Source organism: Schistocerca nitens, chromosome 4 (genome assembly GCF_023898315.1).
Source record: "Schistocerca nitens isolate TAMUIC-IGC-003100 chromosome 4, iqSchNite1.1, whole genome shotgun sequence".
NCBI lineage: Eukaryota > Metazoa > Arthropoda > Insecta > Orthoptera > Acrididae > Schistocerca > Schistocerca nitens.
The window spans coordinates 264868551-264889626 of NC_064617.1; positions in this window are offsets into that span (position 1 = coordinate 264868551).

Consider the following 21076-nt stretch of genomic DNA (forward strand, 5'->3'; position numbering starts at 1 on the left):
GTATGTGGGCAACCACATAAGTTATCAACTGAGACAGTAAAGTCTCCTTTTGCACTATCAACACTGTGAATAGAAGATGGAAGTATGGCTAAAAGTGGGAGAGACCCAGCAACGTATCTTTTGAATACGTTTTTACCGGATGATAGGCCTGATAGGCACACTGAATCCGAAGCACAGAATTTGAAAATAACACACTTGTTCTCCCTTTCGCTCAAGAGGAGGTAGAACCTGCTATCCACAGATGGTCAGCGCACCCAGTCCTGATGGGGTGCATCCAGCAGTCTTACACATGATGGCGCCCTACATAACATTTTCTTAAAAACGATGCTCTTCTTGAGGGGAGAATCCCACAACAACACAACAATGGAAGACAGCACTGTAATTATTAAGAAACAGGAATATAAAAATCCTATGGAACCTAAGAGCTACAAAGCTATCTGTTTGAGCAGTTCCTTGTTAAGGTGCAGGAGCGCCTCCTGTGAGACAGGTTGTGTCTCACAGAGAGGTTACTGGCCTCAGCCTGCGACAGTTCGGCTTCCGGGAGTCAGTGGAAGATGCCATAAATGAGGCCCCTCAAGACCGTGGACGTAAGCTGATAGAAATACTCAATGGCCATACTGATCGACATCGCTGGCACTTTTGACCATCTGTGGTGACCCCTTGATGTTCGAGCGTTTAAGAGAAATGTAGACAACGAGATGCCTTTATCACAGCCTCTTAGATTACTGTAAAGATCGCACAGTGGGATGGCAATCTGGTGGAAGGAAGGTGTTAATGAAAATGACTAAATGTTGTCCTCAGGGATCAGTTTAAGGTCCTATATGGGAGAGGAGGTGATAGATGATGTTGCGGTTTCGAAGGACTCCAGAACCAAGTTGGAGAGAGGGCATGTCATGTTCTCTCCCAGATGCAGAGGTGGTGGAACAGGAATAAATTGACTATAGCTGCACATAAGACCACTTCTGCTGTGTTAAAAGGGCATCTGTCAACCACAAGAAATCCCACGGTAACGTTGGACAGGTCTCAAATACGTCGCAGCAATACAACACGTTACTTGAGAGTTTTGTTTGATGAAAGAAGAACTTTCATGGACCATATAGTTCAGACTATGCAGAACATAATGAAAAAGTACAGTAAATATAAATCTCCCCTGCATGTCGTGAGACTGTACCACAATGCCATTTTCTCCTCAATATTTGTCTTTCTGTCTGGGCAGACCATCTGTGTTACCAGCGGTACAGGCCTATCCTGCGATGGGCGGAGAGCAGTGTGCACATACGGTTGATGGGGACCATCAATACTACTCCCGCCTTGGCAGTTTTTGTCATATAAGGTATCCATACTGTCAAAATCACATTTATAAGCAAGGCATGATGCTACTGATGCGGGCTGAAAACCAAGCTAAGATTCGGAAAATAACAGTCTAATGTTGGCACTAAGATACATCTGAAGCTGTGGAGATTCGACGAATGGGGCAACGCGACTGGGACGCATCAGATAGGGCTGTTAGTGTGCGTGAAATTTTCGCTCCTATCAAGGAAAGAATGAGGATGGATTACATCAATCTCATCCGGGAAATGATTCATGTTCTTAGGCGAGATGGCCCATACACAATACAGTATATCTAGTATACCTGCATAGGAGTAAGAAGCGCAACACAGGGATGTGTGACAGTGGTGTACACGGCACCCTGGAACATGTAGTCTTGCAATACCCCACTTGCGACGTTTGCCGGACAGGGATCAATCAGAACCGTACAGTTTACGATGAAGAAATGTGGTATGCAGCTGACACATCAGCAAACCAAATTTCAATGGTTCGAGTTGAGGAGTTACCAAGGAAAACGGACTGCCACAACATGTAGCAAGACATTTTCAGACACAAGATGACAGTTAGGGACATCACCCAGCGGTCTGGGCAGTCTCGAACGCGTGGGAGAAACACTAGATAGTTCCAGTCATCTCACTACCACCACAAGAAGCAGACACACAAATGTAGATTTCGGTATGCCGTCGATGTCTGCATAACCCCGTGGACTTGTCGATCCCAGCCGCCGACTCGTTCCTCGGGTTTCACAAGAGAGTCTCGATCTACAGCTGCAGGTGGCCTGCAATATGCAGAGCTTACAGTACAGGAAAACGAAAACTACAGTTAAGATCACTCACCTCATGATCCAGAAACGTATGGAAGATAACTTAATACACGTATTTACTGTGAACTCTGTAACCTGTACGTATTCCATCAATACAAAACTCCGCCGGCCGCGGTGGTCTAGCGGTTCTGGCGCTGCAGTCCGGAACCGCGGGACTGCTACGGTCGCAGGTTCGAATCCTGCCTCGGGCATGGGTGTGTGTGATGTCCTTCGGTTAGTTAGGTTTAAGTAGTTCTAAGTTCTAGGGGACTTATGACCTAAGATGTTGAGTCCCATAGTGCTCAGAGCCATTTTTTGAATACAAAACTCCGAAAATGTCACGCCTGATTATATTTGTTCCATAAGCTTAGTAATAGAAAGTGGTATTTCAGTAGTAGTATATTGTGTATGGAATAGTACTAGCCGACCGGAGTGGCCGTGCGGTTCTAGGCGCTGCAGTGCGGAGCCGAGCGACCGCTACGGTCGCAGGTTCGAATCCTGCTCTCGGACATGGATGTGTGTGCTGTCCTTAGGTTGGTTAGGTTTAATTAGTTCTAAGCTTTAGGCGACTGATGACCTCAGAAGTTAAGTCGCATAGTGCTCAGAGCCATTTGAACCAAGCCATTTGAATAGTAGAAGACCCAGAGCAGTCTACTAGATTTGAGTACACCAAGTCACGTTTGATAAAGCAGGTCTGATGTAGTAGTTTAGAAATAGTTTGTTCATATTTTAGCTTTAGGAGTGGTGAGACTCGAGTCATTCCGAGGCCGCCACTGGTTTGTGGTAGTGTATAATATGGTAATTAGATTTTATTATTTTTCTTCAAATTTTATGTTGAAATTTTTGAAAGTAGGTTACATGCTAATCAGTTTGTTTTGTATCTGGTGGTGGACAATATTTCACATTTGAAAACTCGTTTCCACGACCTACTTTGTCAACAGGTTATTGTAATGTAGAAAATAAATGAAGAACAATGGCGGCTCGCGCAGATCGAGGCACGGACAGTGACTGCGTTGTTTCCCGTTACGAGCGACAGTTTCAGCGCGCATGAATGTGCTTCGCACTTGAAGAAAGAGTGTGTGCTGCAAATTATGTGTCTGTCGATTACCATCATCATCAGCGATGAACATTCCCAACAAATGGAGCAAAAATTCACTAAATAAATCGCTACGATCATCTTTAATGCTTTCATTGGCTACGAGACTAACAGCAGATTGCTCAGAACACTACTGGACGCTTATTGGCTGTCGGAGACTGCATACGTGCACAGAACATGAGACCGACGAGAAAGACAGGCTGAGGTGCGTAAGACACATCACGTGACAGTGCAGATCTTACGAGTGCCATCAACCGTCTCCGGTGGCGAGCGATTAACTATTTCAGACTATTTTAATAATTCTTAGCTGCGCGTTTAAATGCAAGCAAGCTCTCGATGGCACACGACAGAGTTAAGACATTTAGTGGGTACCTTTTCATTGACTGGTTTATTTCCAGTGGACCCTGCAATGATCCGACCATTCGCAAACTATGGCAGGCAAGATGACTAGTCTGACGTCACAAGTTTGTCGTGGGGCCCGTATTTCTTCGACCCTGACGGAACGAGCTTAAACTCGACCGCCATCGCTCGTAACGCCAAATACACCCACACTCGGGCAAAAGCAACCATGGCAATGGTGATTCGTGTGACTTTAGAACGACAGAGTATGAAACGTGGTATTCTAGGCGCTTTCTTTTGGAAGTATTTATCTTTGTTTATATTTTTGGTTCCCACCAGAGAATCAGGATGCCGTTTCTGCAGTAACCCATGACACGTAAATTGATTCCAAAAAATCTCACAACAGGATGGTTTCGTCCTGGAAGTTCCAACGGTGTACTTCGCCACTACACAAAACTGACAGCTAGCTACACTGGAAAAATGGAAAGAAGGAAAAATTACTGTGCCTCATAACTCCTTCGTCAGAATATGCAGACCACAAAATCAGATAAACATCATCGGAGAGGACAAAACAGTTGAATTGCCATGTAATACGAAAGGTGGGAAATGCAGTTGTTTATTTGAGCAACAAAATCCTGAGGACAGTAGAAAATGAGAAAGATAAAGTCCAACGTATCAACGATGTATGTTTTCGTGCATTTTCTGTGCGAATTCAGTCCAGTATACGAGGGTTGGAACTTTAATAGTGACAATTATTTATTTACAGCTCGTACAAAATAGATACGTATTTCAAAGTTTTACTGACCAAAGTAGTCACCAGCATTGTGTATAACCCGTTGCCAGCGATGTGGAAGTCGTAGGAAACTCTCAGCAGTGCCAGTTGTGTTGACAGTTCGAGCGGCGCGGTCTGTTGCCCGACTAATTTGTAGCAGTTCTGAAGCGAATGCCGTGAAGTGTTTCCTTCAGCTTCGAAATCGAGTTGAACTTACGAGGGCTTAAGTCAGGGGAGTGCAGTAGGTGGTATAGCACTTAGCAGCCCCATCAGTCAAACAAATCAGTAACAGCTTGCACTGTACGTGCTTGAGCATTGTCGTGCAAAATGATGGTCAGCTCCTGCAGAAAGTGTCATCACTTCTGTCTCTAAGCTGGTCGTAGGTTGTGTTCCAAAAATGAGCAGCACAGAGGCAGAAGTGATGACACTTTTTTGCAGGACCTGACCACCATTATTCAGCAGAACAATGCTCAATCACGTGCAGTGCAAGCTGTTACTGATTTGTTAGACGCCGGCCTTTGTGGCCGAGAGGTTCTAGGCGGTTCAGGCCGGTACCGCGCGGCTGTTACGGTTGCAGGTTCGAATCCTGCCTCGGGCACGGATGTGTGTGATGTCCTTAGGTTAGATCTAAGTCCAAGGGACTGATGACCTCAGATGTTAAGTCCCATAGTGCTTAGAGCCATTTGAACCATTTGTTTGAGTGATGGGGCTGCTATGTTCTATACCACCTACTGCACTCCCCTGACTTAAGCCCCCTTGAGTTGATTTCTAAACTGAAGGAAACACTTCACGGCATTCGCTGCAGATCTGCTACAAATTCGTCGAGCAACAGACCGCTCCGCTCTAACTGTCAACACATCTGGCTCTACCAAGAGTGTCTTACGACTTCCACATCGCTGGCAACGAGTTATACACAGTGCTGGTGATTATTGTGAACGTCAGTAAAACTTTGAAATACGTATCTATTTTGTACGAACTGTAAATAAATAGTTGCCTCTATTAAAGTACTAACCCTCGTATACTGTTAACACATATTTTGTGAGAAGTGAAGTGTAATATAAGTCGTATGCTATAGAATATGATACATACATATTTCTCGCATCGCTTTTTACAATACATAGTTGCCTCTATTAAAGTACTAACCCTCGTATACTGTTAACACATATTTTGTGAGAAGTGAAGTGTAATGCTATAGAATATGATACATACATATTTCTCTCATCGCTTTTTACAATACATATACATGTACCAAGAAAGCACTATCTAAAGTGTGTGCAGTTATAGTTATCGAACGATGTTGGGCAGTTATTAAAGGAATACACTTCGGGTAGGGAGCGTTCAGATCTCTCACCGGTCATCCACATTTAGATATTCCGTAGTTTTCCTAAGTTGACAAGGCGAGTGCCAGGAAGAATACTTACAAAAGGAAAGGTCTCATTTCCGTCCCCATTAGAGCCCAGTTCATGTTTCTGTTCCGTCTCTAATGAATTTTATTTCTTGATATATGCTTTTATCGTATCGTATCATTTTTGTTTAATTTTAATTATTATACAATTTCCATCAGAAATCTTCTTCTTTGAAAATATTAGAGAGTTGTCAAACTGTAAACACTTCATCAATTATTATGAACGACTGCAACCGTTTAATTGTAATTATTTTCATTGTTTTCGCTTAGACTATCTATCTGTGACTTGTAACAGTTTTTACGTAACGTTGCATTGTCATCATCTTTATTTTCTTCCAATGTGTTTGTATCATGTCTCTAACTTCATTCTTTTGTTCAGTTTTATAGTATCTTTTACAGTTTCTTACCTTTCCACCAGATTTTCCTCAGTTTTGAGCACGTCTCTGACCTTGTCTTGTTACCTTTATTTACACCTGTTCACTGTGTGTAGTAAACAAGCGAGATGTAAATACCGAAGCTATCTTCGTATTGTTGTCCTTTGCCTGAAATGTCGTAGATTTCTTATGTTGATCCACGCCTGAACGTCCCACCGATAAGTTCGCGTTCTTATCTTTAACGGAAAAAGTGGAGCAATGATAAATGCTTCATTGAAGCCATTAACAGGAATGTGTTTTACATTTTGCTTATAAATGACTCAAACAGACTTAACATAATAATTTAGATGCAGAGGTAAATAGATTATTTGGTAAGTTATAACTGCGACTAATTTTATTCTGGAAAGTGAGTTTCCGCAGCTGCGGAGCAAAGCCTTCCAAAAAATACTAGTCATTATATGCTGTGGGAAGGAATGTTCATTTTCACTTTTAATATATGTTAGACATGTAATTTCCGTGAAGACAAAGGGCATCATAGGCCTACAAATTGTCTGGAGTTAGATAAAAAAGTATGTAATCATCCTCGTCATCAGGACAAATAGAACATACCGTACAGTGAGAGTGCAGGGGTGTGTTTGTAGATAAAAAATTCCTGTTTTTTTGCTGTCAGCTCCCGTTTTGGTCAAGGGACTTTAGCCAACGCCTCACTGGGACGTAAATCCTTTCCCCGACTGTAATGTAGGAGTATTTGCGAAGTATCCGAATATGAACTGAAAACGTTTCCACCCACAAATATATTAGCTGACGGACCTGATGGAAGTCAAGTGATGCCAAACTGGTGGATAAAATTGATGCTTCAAAAATTCATAAAATATGTTTCTTATTTCTTTCAGTAAGAAGATACCTCATTGCCCAGAAAAATCTTTTTCTTATTTCAGGCGTCTCGTCACGTATTTATGGTTATTCACCCAATTATAATCAATAAAAAGGATCCCTTTTCATCCCAGAAGACAATGGTCATAATCTTCCTCGTGGATAAAATCTATTTCTCATTTTTGGTGCAGGGTCATCGTATACAGGGCGCAACTTTGACTAAAATTTCACATCTAACATAAACTGATAAATCCTTGTCCCAGTTGCAGCAATAAATCGACCTATAAAAACACATGCAATGTATAATTAAAAATATCCAGCCACTTCTGTGTAATGTGGAATTTACCTCCTTATGTCACTTTAGGTGGACACCCCAGTATAAAAGCAGGCGGGGACCACTGTGTTATCGGTAGGGAAGAAACAACAGCAGAATGTAATGGTCTGGAGAGCTCAGTAGTCTAGACATGGGATATCACCTGAGTAACATATCCATCCGGGACATTTCAACGCTTCTAAAGCGGTCCATGTTGAGTGTTGTTACTATGAAGTGGAAACGCGAAGGAACAATCACGGTTAAACCAAAAGCAGGTAGATCTCATGTACTGGCGGACATTGATCGTCATCCATTGCGGATGGAACCACTTGTGATTCCCGTCGTGCTACCAGCAGTCCAGCTAGCACAGTGAATGCGTGTAGGAAGTCAAAAAGTGTGGTGGGCAGTGATCGCGTAGCTCCCCATAAGCCACACACTCCTATGTTCAGTGTTAAGCGACGATGGCAAGACATAGGGACGACGCCACTAGACAACATGATGAATGGGAATGTGTGATCTGAGGTAATAATTATGTTGGTTTGTGGGGTGCTCAACACGGTGCTCATCAGCGCCCGTACAAGTTCCCAGTCTTTCCATCTCCAGTCTCGCAACGTCTCGAATGATGTTCAGATGACGATGAGATGATGAGGACAACACCCAGTCCCCAGGCGGAGAAAATTCCCACCGCGGCCGGGAATCGAACCCAGGACCCCGTGATCCAGAAGCAGCATCGCTAGCCATTAGATAACGAACATCTGAGGTGATGAATCACTCTAGACCCTGCGGTAATTCTATGGAAGAGTTTGGGTCTGGCAAATGCCTGAGGAATGTAATGTGCCATAATCTGTAGTGTCAACAGTGAAGCAGGGAGGAGTTGTTACGGAACTTGGGTGCTCTTCGTTGTTAGAGTGTAGTTCCCTTATTGCGCTTAAGAAAACGCTAAATGCGCAAGGATACGAACACATTTTACCGCAGTGTGTGCTGTGCACAGTAGGGGACAGTTCTGGGATGATAACTGTTTACGTCAGTATGACAGTTCACCGCGGTGTATTGTGGGTAATAACATTCCTGAAATGTGATCGCCGTAAGCTTAGTGACAACAGTGCATCCCAATTTAAGTTATACAATATAGCACTGAAGATGGTCACTCAGTGACAGAAAATCGATTTTGCAATAGTAAAAAATATACGACCAATGCTGTCTCTTTTTTTCAAGTATTCCTGAAATGGACTGGCCTAACTCGAGTCCCGAAGAGAACCCAAACGAACACCTTTGGAATGAGTCAGAACGTTGGTTTCCTGCTAGATCCCAGCGTCCTACATCACATCCTTATGGAATGAGTCAGATCGTTGATTTCTTGCTAGATCCCGGCGTTCTACATCACATCATTATCTGATTTCCTCTCGACGAAGAGCGGGCTGTCATTTCTCCCCAGACATTCATGCACAACACTGGAAGTGTTCCCAGCAGAGTGAAGGCGAAAGGCAGATGCACTCTATGTTAATATCACTAATAGGTGTCTGAACACTTCCGTAAATATTCCTGTAAGATGCGCATCTGCATGTACTTGCTGCCAACATTCTACAAATCCGACAATCTGTTTACAAAAAGCTTACTCGTGGTTAATTCTTCGTTAGCCATAGTATTTGTGATGACGTTATCTAATACAAAAATATTTTAACACTGATTTTCCTGCATGATATCGTTCATTTTCTCTCTTTGTTTCCAGTTCTGGGACGTTCTTCGTGAGCACCATCTTCAAAAATTTGTATTTAACCACTTGTATCATAATACAAGGTAACCAGTTTAAATCCCTGCGTCAACGAAACTACTGAGTTCAACAAACTGAAACTAGACTATTTTACTTGGCAACGTGCACCGACTTAGCAGCATCACAATTCCGCGGTACCATCCTCGCGCCACGTCAAAAACTTTTCGTGTTTCCCGAACAAATTTAATGGCACATCAGTAGCTGGCCTTCTTCTAACAGTGTGCTTCTGTCATACCAGAACGCCCTTTTGAGTTTATATGCACTTTTTAATAAATACACTACTGGCCATTACAATTGCTACACCACGAATATGACGTGCTACAGAGGCCAAATTTAACCGACAGGAAGAAGATGCCGCGATATGCAAATGATTAGCTTTTCAGAGCATTCACATAAGGTTGGCGCCGGTGGCGACACCTACAACGTGCTGACATGAGGAAAGTTTCCAACCGATTTCTCATACACAAACAGCAGTTGACCGGCGTTGCCTGGTAAAACGTTGTTGTGATGCCTCGTGTAAGGAGGAGGAATGCATACCATCACGTTTCCGACTTTGATAAATGTCGGATTGTAGCCCATCGCGATTGCGGTTTATCGTATCGCGACATTGCTGCTAGCGTTGGTCGAGATCTTATGACTGTTAGCAGCAAATGGAACCCGTGGGTTGAGGAGGGTAATAAGGAACGCCGTGCTGGACCCCAACGGCCTCGTATCACTAGCAGTCGAGATGACAGGCATCTTATCCGCATGGCTGTAACGGATCGTGCAGCCACGTCTCGATCCCTGAGTCACAGATGGGGACGTTTGTAAGACAATAACCATCTGCACGAACAGTTCGACGACGTTTGTAGCAGCATGGACTATCAGCTCGGAGACCGTGGCTGCGGTTACCCTTGACGCTGCATCACAGACCGGAGCGCCTGCGATGGTGTACTCAACAACGAACCTGGGTGCACGAATGGCAAAACGTCACTTTTTCGGATGAATCCAGATTCTGTTTACACCATCATGATGGTCGCATCCGTGTTTGGCGACATCGCGGTGAACGCACGTCGGAAGCGTGTATTCGTCATTGCCATACTGCCGTATCACACGGCTTGATGGAATGGGGTGCCATTGGTTACACGTCCCCACCACCTCTTGTTCGCATTGACGGCACTTTGAACAGTGGACGTCACATTTCAGATGTGTTACGACCCGTGGCTCCACCCTTCATTCGATCCCTGCGAAACCCTACATTTCAGCAGGATAATGCACGACTGCATGTTGCATGTCCTGTACAGGCCTTTCTGGATACAGAAAATGTTGGACTGCTGTCCTGGCCAGCATATTCTCCAGGTCTCTCACCAACTGAAAACATCTGGTCAATGGTGGCCGAGCAACTGCCTCGTCACAATACGCCAGTCACTACTCTTGATGAACTGTGGTATCGTGTTGAAGCTGTATGGGCAGCTGTAGCTGTACACGCCATCCAAGCTCTGTTTGACTCAATGCCCAGACGTATCAAGGCCGTTATTACGGCCAGAGGTGGTTGTTCTGGGTACTGATATCTCAGGATATATGAACCCAAATTGCGTGAAAATGTAATCACATGTCAGTTCTAGTATAATATATTTGTCCAATGAATACCAGTTTATCATCTGCATTTCATCTTGGTGTAGCAATTTTAATGGCCAGTAGTGTATGTTGAATTGTACGTTGTTTAATCATATATAACTGACGGCTAGCAATGAAATGCCTGATATTTTCATTTAGAAATGAGGAAGTTTATTTAACTTACCATTTAATGTAGGATTTATAGTCTGTTGACTTTTTATTCTGAAATTATTTACACCTCTTGACTTTTGCAGGTGGGACGCCACATTCTGCGGATCCCTAGGATAACCACACAACGTCCTAAAGCAGCAACATTTGCCGCTCAAATCGCAGAAGTGTTTACATTTTCTACTAAAACATTCTGATATGTACACAGCTAGATATGTTTGTGTACTTCTGAGTGCTGGCTGTTAACATCCAGCCACGGTAACAGTGGCTCGCGGTATCTGTCGGCTATTTTCGGAGTACGTGCTCCCTGCACAACGTTGATTTTGAGCGCAGCACGTCTTGCTACACGCTTCGTGCTAAAATTCCATATCTAATTACGCAATTGAGGCTTCTGTTTATCCTACAGAACAGGAGTTAGGCACTGTCATGTTCGTATCTATCTTCACTTTACATGTAGTTACAACTTTCCTAAAATCTGAAAACTGTACTTAGAGTTCTGTCCGCCGCTTATAGTATTCCTTTATCCATGCCCTTTATTCCTTTTGAAAATTATCTTGCAGATAAATGTTGTTAAATTTTTTTCTACTTGTACATCTTTGTCGTATAACATTCATTCACGTAAGAAACAATAAAACTCGTTATGCAAGCTTGTGACTCGGCTTTTAGTCTAACTGCAGGCAGAGAGCAGCCTTGGGGGAAGGTGGCGGATCCATTACCCAAGCCCTCTATTATCCCTGGGAAAGATCCCTGGTACTGATTTCATAGCTGGCTAAATAGACCTGAGAGCGTCCTGGAGGGACTGGAACGAGCTAAAGCCCCTCTCCTAGCTGGGGTCGAAAACAGGACCTCCAAGGCCGGAGATTGATTCGCGTGTGCTGACATATTTCATAAGAGACGTTCATTTTCATGGATAGACAGTCTCAACTAACTTTAACGCCACGAATATTTTATAATTCACGCTTACCGAAAAAAGGTGAAATTATATAAAAGTTGCGGAAATTATGCTATGTATGTAACACTTGAAAGCTTTCATTTATCGACCTATCGAAGAAACACTGACTCTTTTCTTAGAAAAAGTGGACTGTTTTTTTTTCCCAGCGCCATTAGACAGTTGTCCAAGGGAAGGTATAGTCATGTAAACCCGTTCATCTACACAGAAAGATACGCAGCGATTAAAATTCAATTAGCACGAAAAATTGTTTCGGAAGAGGATGTTAGAAGCGAAGAACGGGCTCAGACTGAACTGGCGTAGAGAAGGAAAGACTGACCAATTACAAAGTTACTTTAGGAAATATAATGGCGTAGCTTTTTGGGCATTGTTTCCGTGTCTGACCTCAAGTTCTTTTCTATCGCGTTCGATTTGGTCACAATGTGGCTCCATTATAAAGTAGATATCTAGACGAATACGTGCAATTTTAATGAAAAGCAATTTAACTTTCTACTTAAATAAAGGTTTCTTGTAGCATCAAATCGAAAAACTACAATTACATATAACTTATGAGCTTATATTTTCGTTCCACCTTCTAATTAATATGTCTAATACAGTTTTCTACTGATAAACTGCATGTTGTACGAACAACAGTAGTATTGGTATACTAGTGGAACTGATACCGTATTTGTTGCTCGCTGATGTTAACGAATTTTTGCAGAAAAATACATGATAACAGTTCAGAAAGTGAATCTTGAGGCTTATCAAGCAAAGAAACTTCTTGATATTTTTCAGCGTGTTTACCGCAAGAGAAATATGTCTAGGCTCTTTTTGTTACTGAAGAACTTCAACATCGTTTTGTGATACCGAAACTTCGAAGTTGGACTCGAACATCATTTTTTGAATATGAGGCGCAACAGAGAAGCTCTTTTAATTTCGCTTCTGACAGATAAGAAAAGTTATTTGAGAGGTTATCGATATATTCTCTATCTTTGGATAAGGCTCTCACAAACTGTTTCATTAGGCTCAATGTAACGTGTAAGCATGGTAAAAAGAATTATTTTACCTAATCTGATCCTGTGTTCCGTCTTTAATGACCTCGCAGTAGATGGGGCGGCAAACACTAATATACTTTACTTCCTTCGAAGGCGTTTTAACCTGTTTTACGACATATTTTCATCGCAGCTTTTGTTTCTTGCACTTGCACCAACATCGCACCAGTCTCCGCCCTCGCTTCTTGCAATTTGCAACAAAACGTCATGTTACACCGTCGCAGTACTGCCCTACAAAACCTTTACCGGAGACGTAGTGTTGTTCTGCTTGTCACAGAACATAAATCTGTTCCAACCTAACTTTTGTGGACGCTACGTGTCCCTTATGAACACATCTCCCAATGTATGTGCACATTTACGTATTTATAACGTAATTTGTTATTTAGAGATCTCCCCATGTTCAATCCGGCTCATCTTGTGTTGCTAACGCGTCGTCTCACTGCCTGGAATCCGGCAGATATGGACGGGGCATTAACTTTTGTCAGTTATGTTACGTTTTCCTACACCCGTGCAGTTTCGGACCTGAATCACCAATTATGATCCATTTTCTCCCTTTAGATGTATATAATTTGTTTACAACTGTTCAGAGATCCGTCGTCTTGTTACTTCTGTGATTAAAAGCCCGCATCTCGTGGTCGTGCGGTAGCGTTCTCGCTTCCCACGCCAGGGTTCCCGGGTTCGATTCCCGTCGGGGTCAGGGATTTTCTCTGCCTCGTGATGGCTGGGTGATGTGTGCTGTCCTTAGTTAGGTTTAAGTAGTTCTAAGTTCTAGGGGACTGATGACCATAGCTGTTAAGTCCCATTGTGCTCAGAGCCATTTGAACCATTTTTTGTGATTAAAAAGTCCAGAATCACTTAAAACACTGTGCCTGATGTAATTTGTACCACAGACTTTCAGTACCTGATGGACTGCCTCTCTCTAAGTGACTGATAATGATTAATATTTCTGGCATGTACTGAGCGCTACCCCCGCAGTTAGACCATTGTTTTTACTGAGGCATTCTGTGAGCTATTCTGTGTATTGTAAATATTGTCTATAGATGTTCTCATTTTTCTTTGCATTAATCACTTGTGTTAGGTGCAGTAAGAAGATGGTAGCAAACAGTTGGCGTGATAGAGTATAGCTTAACCAATAGTGATATTTTAGAACTTACTTGCGTTACAGGTATGATCACTAATTTCTAGATAAACTGTAATTCTCTTCTCTCTCCTTGTATTTTAAGGTGGTACTTTTCAGTACTTACGTAACTGTTTTCAGTGAAAATAATCAAAAGCCTGATAGAATTTCGCTTACAATTGCTGCCTGCTTGAAAACTACTGTATTTCTGAAATCTATGCCACTTAATAGGTTGCGTACGATTTCCTTCCGTTCTGTTCTGTGAAGTAATTGTCATTGTAATCATGTTTGTTATTTTCTTTATACGTTGCTTGAAATATTTGACGACTTAGTTTCCTTGTATCCTTACAAGAGATTTATAACTGAAATGCTTGCTCTAAATTGGGTAGTCATCAGCAGGATGTTATTTTCGCTGAACATTCAAATACTTCGAAGAAGGAAACGAATCCTTTGTTTCGACGAAGTTGCTTTGTGTGCATTCGTATGCATTGCATCTTTTTAGTGCGATTTATGTCGGAAAAATAGTGTTTCTACACAAGCTACTTGCTCGTTGTTTTCATCGTTCTTTGATTTCCTCCTGTTAATTCTTATGTAAGAAGCAGAGGCATGCAGCATTGTGTAAACAGTGAAGTTACCAAGAACTAGCAGATTTATACTTTATCACATATGAGTTGTTTGTAAACATGCCTTGAGATAAGGAGTAAACTTTTTCACTACGGATTGTTAGCTGTATTCATCCTAAACTAATGTGCAGATGGTGATATTTGACAGTTGTAACGTAATTTACTCGTGTTTATGTAACGGTCTTCGTCAGCGGGAATGTCTTATGTAAGCAGTCATAAGAAACTTCTCAGCACATAGGAATGAGATACTCACTGGCGATCTGCAGACTGTCAGGTGATACAAGCTAAAGAGATATCCTTCTGCTTTTGAAGACTATGGTCCTGAAAGAAGTAAACTGTAAAGCCTACAGCGCATTATCTTATGAGATGCGAGATAAAGATGTAAAGAAAATCTCACATTAAGTGTTTTTGAAGACTATGGTCCTGAAAGAAGTAAACTGTAAAGCCTACAGCGCAGTATCTTATGAGATGCGAGATAAAGATGTAAAGAAAATCTCACATTAAGTGTTTTTTATTATTTTATGGCAAAGCATAAAACCCTCATTTCATTTCTTCCTGCCTTCCTTAAATTATTTCACTTTTGAGTAAATCGCTGAGTTGACGATAGACATTGAAGGCAAGTCGGGCAGACAATGAATTTTGAAATTTTCGAAAGTTGTTGTTGGTTTTCTTGCTAACTGCTCGTCCTTTAGAGTCTTCTTCAAAAAATGCCAGAACAGTGTCGATGTTACTAGTTTGCACTCGCAGGTATGTCTACAAATCAGTCATGAAAAGTGTAGCTGAAATCACTTTCTGCATATATTGCACTACATCATCTCTTAATTACTGTTTTTCTTCGAATATTTACGATGTTAGTTCTTACAAAGTCACTTCGCTGGTGATTATACCGTTTTGTTTTATTCCTCACATTTTCTTCGTTATTATAGGTACGAAGAAATTACCAAATCCTGTTTCGTCGCGACATTTTCTCTCTTTAATTTCTGCTCTTCTTTGTGAATAAATTTTTATAATAGACTGACCCAATACTTTATTTCGTTATTTTCAAGGCACGGTTCATTAAATGTAATCTTTCTAATTGGAAATCTGTCTTATTCCTCATAATATTTCTGGTGCCAATTAAAAAAATTATTTTACGTGATTTTGGAAAGTTTTGTGATCAGTTATAATTTCAACCATGATTCAAAAACAGTATGTAATCTACATTCCGCGAAGTCGTTACTTTTCCATACTGGTTATTGTCTCACATATTGCTCACTTTTTAACACGAGGATCCTTATTGAGAACTCGTAAATACACAAATTACAGATCCTGTCCTCTTGGGCGTCTCGTTTACGTAGACTGCAACACTAATGTCAAAGAAGTCCATAGGTCATTCATGAACGTTATTTACTATCAGTTTTAGCTTCAATTATACGCAGTGGACAACATTGCCGTTGTCTTCCTCCAAACTATTATGCAGTGTCAAGGATGTGACTGTGTCTTGTGGAGGCCAATGATGAGTGCTGGCAAAGCGTACTTTTTGTGGTTGTGTTGTTAGCGATATTTGCTGTGGAAGTGGGTTCTTACACGATACATAAGTAAATATCGTTATAAAATTTGAGAGGCCTACCTAGTTTTCCTCGGTAGGTTCTCTGGCGAGAATAGTGAAGAGCGCTCGCGCAGTATTCTAGGGTAACGACAATGTATGGAAATATTAGTGTGAGCTTCAGCAGCGTGTTGCAGTAGCACTGACTGAGGGCGAGCACTATAATAGTTAAAGAAGGGAAAGCAGAAAGGTGGAAGGAGTATATAGAGGGTCTACACAAGGGCGATGTACTTGAGGACAATACTATGGAAATGGAAGGGGATGTAGGTGAAGATGTAATGGGAGATATGATACTGCGTGAAGAGTTTGACAGAGCACTGAAAGACCTGAGTCGAAACAAGGCCCCAGGAGTAGACAACATTCCATTAGAACTACTGATAGCCTTGGGAGAGGCAGTCCTGATAAAACTCCACCATCTGGTGAGCAAGATGTATGAGACAGGCGAAATACCCTCAGACTTCAAGAAGAATATAATAATTCCAATCCCAAAGAAAGCAGGTGTTGACAGATGGGAAAATTACCGAACTATCAGTTTAATAAGTCACAGCTGCAAGATACTAACTCGAATTCTTTACAGACGAATGGAAAAACTGGTAGAAGCCGACCTCGGGGAGGATCAGTTTGGATTCCATACAAATGTTGCAACACGTGAGGCAATACTGACCCTAAGACTTATCTTAGAAAATAGATTAAGGGAAGGCAAACCTGCGTTTCTAGCATTTGTAGACTTGGAGAAAGCTTTTGTCAATGTTGACTGGAATACTCTTTTTCACATTCTTAAAGTGGCAGGGGTAAAATACAGGGAGTGAAAGGCTATTTACAATTTGTACAGAAACCAGATGGCAGTTATAAGCGTCGAGGGACATGAAAGGGAAGCAGTGCTTGGGAAGGGAGTGAGACAGGGTTGTAGCCTCTCCCCGATGTTATTCAATCTGTATATTGAGCAAGCAGTAAAGGAAACAAAAGAAAAATTCGGAGTAGGTATTAAAATCCATTGAGAAGAAATAAAAACTTTGAGGTTCGCTGATGACATTGTAATTCTGTGAGAGACAGCAAAGGACTTGGAAGAGCAGTTGAACGGAATGGACAGTGTCTTGAAAGGAGGATATAAGATGAACATCAACAAAAGCAAAACGAGGATAATGGAATGTAGTCGAATTAAGTCGGGTGATGCTGAGGGAACTAGATTAGGAAATGAGACACTTAAAGTGGTAAAGGAGTTTTGCTATTTGGGGAGCAAAATAACTGATGACGGTCAAAGTAGAGAGGATATAAAATGTAGACTGGCAATGGCAAGGAAAGCGTTTCTGAAGAAGAGAAATTTGTTAACATCGAGTATAGATTTGAGTGTCAGGATGTCGTTTCTGAAAGTATTTGTATGGAGTGTAGCCATGTATGGAAGTGAAACATGGACGGTAAATAGTTTGGACAAGAAGAGAATAGAAGCTTTCGAAATATGGTACTACAGAAGAATGCTGAAGACTAGATGGGTAGATCACATAACTAATGAGGAGGTATTGAATAGAATTGGGGAGAAGAGGGGTTTGTGGCACAACTTGACTAGAAGAAGGGATCGGTTGGTAGGACATGTTCTGAGGCATCAAGGAATCACCAATTTAGTATTGGAGGACAGCGTGGAGGGTGAAACTCGTAGAGGGAGACCAAGAGATGAATACATTAAACAGATTCCGGAGGATGTAGGTTGCAGTTGGTACTGGGAGATGAAGAAGCTTGCACAGGATAGAGTAGCATGGCGAGCTGCATCAAACCAGTCTCAGGACTGAAGACCAGAACAACAACAACAATAGTTCAACAAGGCCAGCGCAGCGTTGCGAGGTAGGTTAGCCTGCTGATACAGCGAACCCAGCGGTACTGCAGCAAGAGGCAATGCAGATTTGCACGCTGACAGTGGCAGTTAGTGTTTTAACATACGTGACTGGTAGTGGCACACTTGTACAACAACCTTACCGCTGCTGACTGTTAGAACTGCCCATTTTTGTAATACAATTATCTTAGTCTCAAAGCTCAACCAGGATGACGGGGCTGTGCCGGGCTGGGCCGCCACATGATCTGCCAGCAGGCGTCAATGGATCAACGCTATGGCAGAGCAACGGCTCTGCGCGCTTAGTCTCTCCCTCCCTCCCTGGAATTACTGCTACAGCACGGCTGGTCATCCCGAGTCATTTCCAGCAGCAGCGCCGTTCCTGCCCAGGGGTCAGAGGGTCGCTATCCGCCACCACCAGATGGGCGTTCCAGCGTGGTAGACACCCGCCACCGTGACGCTAACTGCCGGTGACGCGGTCTCGAGTATACACACCATTGGCACGGGGTCCGAGCAAATGGCTTACCTAACGAGTCCCCGGCAGTCTGTAGTACAGTCTCTTGATCTGCAACTAAACGCAACCATTCAAACTTGGCAGTGATGAAAACATATTCCATTGCAGAGACTCGAGCTGGATATTCCAAGTGGACTGGCCCCTTACTAGTGGATATGGGGGTAAGTCGCATCTAAACTAAAATTTTCACATAACGCATAAATTATGAAAATGATCAGGTTAGAAGAAGTGCAAAATGTATCTGTCTGCTTATGTGAATGTTTCTCATATTTCTTGGAAATATCTTCTGTTGATAATATCACAAAGTAGGTTTCATTGTGTTAGACAACGCATCTCTCATCCAATCATTATAAAAATTGGCTAGAACAGGAGTCAGTGCGACATTGCTCTCTTTGTCAAGCTAGATTGTATGATGTTCGACGTTCGCTGGAAATGGTAATATAAAGATTACAGATGTCGCAGCTGAGTTGTTGTTACCATTTTCGTCCTCCAGAAAACAGATGCATACACCATTCCATTTTAACGTATTATGTCCTATGTTGTAAAAAATACACACATCAAAAACACTTTTACATCACCCCGGTTCCCAGAACTACTGAAGATAGACGTTGACTTTGGATATTATATCACAGACGTAGTCCCTTTGACTGTTCAGTGATGTCACTATAACCGCCCAAAGATGCAAACAACCATGCGTGAGCAGCGCCTATTAGACGGAGGGGGTCCGACAGACCATCAGTTCCAGTCATTCCACCAGGAAGGAGGTACACGACTCGTGTTGTCTGACGATCAGTACCTCGGTTCGATCGCGTCTGTATTGTTACTTTGTGCCAGGAAGGGCTCTCAACAACGGAAGTGTCTAGGCGTCTCGGAATGAAGCAAAGCGATGTTGTTCGGACATGGAGGAGACACAGAGAGACAGGAACTGTCGATGAGATGCCTCGCTCAGCCCGTCCAGGAGCTACTACTGCAGTAGATGATTGCTACTTACGGATTATGGCTCGGAGGAACCCTGAAAGCAACGCCACCATGTTGAATAATGCTTTTCGTGAAGCCACAGGACGTCGTGTTACGACTCAAACTGTGCGCGATAGGCTGCATGACGCGCAACTTCACTCCCGACGTCCATGGCGAGGTCGATCTTTGCAACCACGACACCACGCAGCGTGGTATAGCTGGGCCTAGCAACATGCCGAATGGACCGCTCAGGATTGGCGTCACATTCTCTTCATCGATGAGTGTCGCATATGCCTTCAACCAGGCAATCGCCGTAGACGGAGGAAACCCAGTCAGGCTGAACGCCTTAGACACACTGTCCAGCGAGCGCAGCAAGCTGGATGTTCCTTGTTGTTTTGGGGTGGGACTATGTGGGGCTGACGTACGCCGCTAGTGGTCATGGAAGGCGTCGAAACGGTTGTACGATACGTGAATGCCATCCTCCGACCCATAGTGCAACCATCTCGGCAGCATATTGGCGAGGCATTGCTCTTCACGGACGACAATTCGCGCCCCCATCGTGCACATCTTGTGAATGACTTCCTTCAGGTTGAAGACATCGCTCGACTAGAGTGGCCAGCATGTTCTCCAGAAATGAACCCTATCGAATATGCCTGGGATAGATTGAAAAGGGCAGTTTATGTACTATGTGACCCACCAACCACTCTGAGGGATCTACTGCGAATCGCCGCTGAGGAGTGGGACAATCTGGACCAACGGTGCCTTTATAAACTTGTGGATAGTATGTCACGACGAATACAGGCACGCATCAATGCAAGAGGACGCGCTACTGGGTGTTAGAGGCACCGATGTATACAGCAGTCTGGACGACAATCTCTGAAGGTCTCGCTGTATGGTGGTACAACGTGAAATGTGTGGTTTTCATAAGCAATAAAAAGTGCGGAAAAGACTTTTCTGTTGATCTATAATCCAATTTTCTGGTCAGGTTCCGGTACTCTTGGAACCAAGGTGATACAAAATTTTCTTTGGTGTGTGTATGACAACTGTGAAACATAGCTGAAAGAATCCGACTCAGGTAACCAGCTAAATGTGCGATCGCCGAGTATTACCTCGTCTTTGAGAATAAAATGAAATACGAAAATTTCAGCGTTGCGGTACTTACACCAAACACCTAGCACAGTATTCTAAAAGAGGTTATGATGTCAGGTAATTTAACAAACTGTGATAGAGGCTTCGGTTTAACTAAATTGGCATTCAAATTGTTTGGGTAACAATCGCTGATGTATTAGGCAAGTGCGAAACCTGTGAGTTTCACAACTTGGGTAAAATCCAGATAATGAGTACACGAGATGTGCTAGACACACCTGACAATAAGACAGCTGTGTTATATGTCGAAACATCGTTGGGAAAACAACTTTGGCGTGCCTGCAAACTGATAAATCTGGAGATTAAGCAAGATTTTGTTCTGTTGACTGACGTGAGCATTAATGTATAAATACATGACCTTTTAATATGTGAAGTCTGCTGAATACCACTTCCGGCACAACATACAGGGTGAGCGTAAGTGCTCTCCATGACGACAAAAATTTATTTCTAAGCAACTATGCTAGATACAGAGCTATGCAGTTTGCTGTAAGTGG